The 4576-nt window shown below is 38.6% G+C and overlaps 1 non-coding gene across 1 annotated transcript; it reads right to left on the reverse strand.

Annotated features, from left to right (window-relative positions):
- Positions 1-773: 773 nt before the first annotated feature.
- LOC131250216 (small nucleolar RNA R71) lies at positions 774-880 on the reverse strand. The gene has a single exon (XR_009173144.1). It is a non-coding gene; the product is annotated as a small nucleolar RNA R71 (small nucleolar RNA).
- Between the last annotated feature and the right edge of the window lie 3696 nt (positions 881-4576).

A 4576-nucleotide genomic window follows, 5' to 3' on the forward strand; every position in this document is an offset into this window, starting at 1 on the left:
TTTAGAAATCAACCGTTGCTTAGGATTTTTTCTAGCATTATTTTAGGAAATTTAATTTATTTTTGTTTTTTTTATGTTTACAGGAATTGAGGAAGGAAGCTGCTAAATAAGATTGTCTTCAAAAGGAGGAGCTCTCAAATCTTCAGACATTCATCATCGCCTTTTCCGGGTTCTTCCTTCCAATTCTCGTTTACATAGCTTTCTCTTATTTTTAGGAATTCATAACTTTTATTTTTAGTTTTATTCATCTTAGGTTGCATCTTAGTTTAGTTTTCTTTCTTATATTGATAACATAATTTATGCTAAGACGTAGATCTTTGAACATAGAACTAGCACCTTTCGATCCTGAAATAGAAACAACCTTTCTTAGAAGATTTAGAAACATCCTATTTGAAATGGCGGAAGAGAATGAAACTAAAGCTCTTAGAGATTATTCAGCTCCTGTCCAATTCAATGCGCCTTCATGTATAGTGTTGCCTGCCACCACGACAGCACACTTTGAACTTAAACCTGGGGTCATACAATTGTTGCCCTCCTTTTATGGTTCAGATAAGGAGGATCTATATCATCATGTGAAAGAATTCTTAGACATTTGCTCCACCTTTAAGTTTCAAAACTTTTCAGACGATTCGATCCGTTTGCGCCTTTTTCCTTTCTCTTTGAAGGATAAGGCGAAAGCATGGTTGAATTCTCTAGGAGTTGGGTCTATCACTACATGGGACCAACTGTCTAAGAAGTTCTTAAACAAGTTCTTCCCGGTTCACAAAACTAATGCTCTCCGTAGAGAAATTATGAATTTCACACAAAAAGAGGGTGAACACTTTCATGAATGTTGGGAAAGATGGAAGGATTTACTTCTTAAATGTCCACACCATGGTTTTGAAAAGTGGCAACAGGTTCAATACTTCTATGACGGTCTGACACCCCAAAACCGTCGCATGGTTGACGCCACCAGTGGAGGGTCATTCATGACCAAAAGTGATGTCGAAGCTTGGAATTTCTTTGAAACCTTGTGTGAAAACTCCCAGCAATGGGACTATTCAAATAGAGGTGAAAGAAGTCCTCAACCACTGAAAAAAGGGGGTATATATGAGGTAGGAGTCACACCAGATCTTTATGCCAAAATTGATAACCTGACAAAGAAAGTGGATGCTTTAATGTTAAACAATGGACCTCCACAAACAACTCAGGTCGAGTCATGTGCCATATGTTCTAGTCTCGCCCATCCTATGCAGTCTTATCCATCTAGTTCAGCATTTCCAGAATTTCTCTCTGAACAAGTACATGCTATGAACACCTTTCAAAGAACTGAGAATGATCCTTACTCAAACACCTACAATCCAGGGTGGGCTAGGCATCCAAATTTTTCTTGGGCAAAAGGACCACAACAAGGAGGACCATCTGGAAATCGTCCTATGCAACCTTACTCCCAAGTTGGCAGTCAACAACCTCAGCAGTTCTCACAGTATCAATAAGTACCTCCACAATCTAGGAAACTATCTTTTGAGGATACACTCAATCTTTTTATGCAGAGTTCACTTCAATTTCAAAAAGACACCCAACATACTTTACTAGCTAACCAGCAGAGTTTACATGTAAATGCGCAATCCATTGCTAAGTTGGAAGTACAATTGGGTTAACTTGTTGCCACATTGAGTGAGAGAGAGAAGGGCAAGTTTCCTAGTCAACCTATGGTAAATCCAAAAGGACAGTATGAGATTGGCTCTAATTCAAACCAAGAACAATATCATGAGCAAGCCAAATCAATCATTACCCTTAGGTCCAGTAAACAGATCGAGAACAAAGTAGAGATGCCTAGGGAAGAATCAAATTCCAAATCAGAAGATCAAAATGAAGCAGAGAAACATACTAATGCATCGAAAGCCTAAAAGCACTCTGACTCTCCAGGAACCACTCATGTGCCATCTTATGTGCCTAAAGCACATTTTCCTCAACGTCTGGCACCGGTTAAGAAAGGAAACAACTCTAATGAGATATTGGACATGTTTAAGCAAGTCCAAATCAACATTCCGTTGCTTGATGCTATCAAACAAGTCTCTGCTAACGCTAAGTTTCTTAAAGATTTATGCACTCAAAAGCGTAAGATGAATGTTCATAAGAAGGTTTTCCTTGCAGAGCAACTCAACTCCATGATTCAAAACAACAATCCTCCTAAATTTAGGGATCTAGGAGCTCCTACCATTTCTTGTGTCATAGGAGAGCATAAGGTTCAGAAAGCATTGCTTGATTTAGGGGCCAGTGTTAATTTGTACCATATTCGGTCTATGAGCAGCTAGGACTTGGTGAGCTGAAACCAACTAAAATAACATTACAACTAGCTGATAGATCTATCAAGGTGCCCCGTGATATTATTGAAGATGTGTTAATCCAGGTTGATAAGTTTTATTTTCCAGTGGATTTCATCGTTCTAGATACTCAACCTGTCCAGAATCCTACAAGTCAAATCCCGGTTATCTTAGGACGTCCATTCTTGGCCACATCCAATGCTATCATAGATTGCAGGAATGGAGTTATGAAGTTGTCCTTTGGTAACATGAAGATCAAGCTCAACATTTTCAATGCTTCACAACAACCAGCAGACTTGGAGGATATATGTGAAGTGGACATGATTGAGAGTCTAGTGCATGAATCTTTCCTTCAATCTTCCGAAGACGCACTTGAGACTTGCTTAGTACATTTTGGCATGGATTTTGACATAGAGAATTCCATCGAAGAAGTCAATGCATTGCTCGATTCTACTCCTATAATGGAGACTGTCAAATGGAAAGCGAAAGTGGAACCTCTTCCACCCTCTAAGTCTAAACCGGTCCCATCTATTGAGAAACCACCTGAACTTGACCTTAACCAATTGCCTGAAAACCTCAAGTATGCATTTTTAGGTCCGTCTGAGACCCTACCTGTCATCAGAATGTCTAACCTTAAGAAGGAACAAAAGAACAAGTTGCTTAAAGTGCTTAGAGAATATAAGGCAGCTATTCGGTGCAAGATAGAGGACATGAAGGGAGTAAGCCCCACTTTGTGTATGCATCGTACTGATCTTGAAGAAAATGCAGAAACATTACGTGAAATGCAAAGGGGGCTTAACCCTAACATAAAAAAAGATGTTCGAGCAAAGGTGCTTAGATTGTTAGACGTTGGTATCATTCCAATGGAGGTGCTTAGGTTGTTAGACGTGAAAGAAGTCATTCGAGCGAAGGTGCTTAAATTGTTGGATGCCTACCCCATTTCAAATAGCACGGTTCAAGTTGTTCCCAAAAAGTCTGGGATTGGTTAATCAAGATGTTGAGGAAATTTATTTGGCGGACCTAGGTTATCAAGATTGATTAGTTCATGGTCCATTCTTGTCTGGCTGAAGACGTTAAACTTAGCGCTCCTGGGAGGCAACCCATCTTTTCATTCCATTTTAGTTTCCTAGTTAGTTAGTTCAATGTTTGTGGGTAACATTACTGCAAACCCTCACGAGACTACAACTCGTCCACTAGGGGCAACCTAGGGGTTTAAAGGCTTGTTGCATATGCTAAATGCAATCGAGAGCCCTTGCGAAAGTGGTATAGGTAGGATTATTTTTTTGTGATGTTATTTTTGTTATTTTGTTTTTGTTGATTTCTCTCTTGTGCTGACCCGCTCTTACACTGATATCTTTCCATCACTCCTCTTTTATTTTCGTTGTCCCATGTGCATTACATGTTTATTTCTTTTACATTGAGGACAATGTAGATTTTAGGTTGGGGGTGGGCGATTAGGTTACCTCATCAGTTTTTTCTTGGTCTTGAGCACAAATTGTGAAAATTTTTAAATTTTTCTGGAATTTCTTGTGCATTTGAAGTGATTTTGAAGGATAAGGGTGATTTTAACATTGCAAGGTACAGAATGTCGGTAATTTATAACTCTTGGTTCAGCCATCCGTTAGATTTCGCAGTTAAGTTTAAATTGTTAACCCATGATTAGAACTTTTAAACATTGATTGCATCAGGATCTCACATATCACATCTCGGTTGCACATTAAGGTTCCGTTTCAACATTGAATGATTAACTTAGTAATCACTAAGTATGAACGGAACTAGCCTGAAATTTGTAGCTTCGGTCTATAACTAAGAATTGAGAGAAAGCGTAAGTCATATAATCTTCACCATAGGTTTGCTCCCTATAGGTGTAGATTCGATTCCCTATGGTTGTCATTTGAAAAGGTTAGGTGACAAGTTTTCGCCATAGCTTTGCTCCCTATAAGTGAGGACTTGATTCCCCTCCTTGGCGTTACCATTCATAAAGAAAAGCAAAGGCTAGTAGAATGAAAAGTTAACCTATCGCGACCCATAGAAGGAATTACATGCATTCTGTTGTTAATTACTAAGGATATCATGAAATTGATAATTGGATCTCTTAATGAGAGTAAGCCGAGATTTCACTATACACTCATGGAACTCAATGTTTAGAATATTCTGATTAATGGATTAATATTTTGAAATTGATTATGAAGTTTATCGTGAGCTTTATTCCAGAAAGAAAAAAATTTTGTACACCGTTCATGAATCTTAAGATTCTCGCGCCTCGACGA

The sequence above is a fragment of the Magnolia sinica genome, chromosome 6 (assembly GCF_029962835.1).
Source record: "Magnolia sinica isolate HGM2019 chromosome 6, MsV1, whole genome shotgun sequence".
Taxonomy (NCBI): Eukaryota; Viridiplantae; Streptophyta; class Magnoliopsida; order Magnoliales; family Magnoliaceae; genus Magnolia; species Magnolia sinica.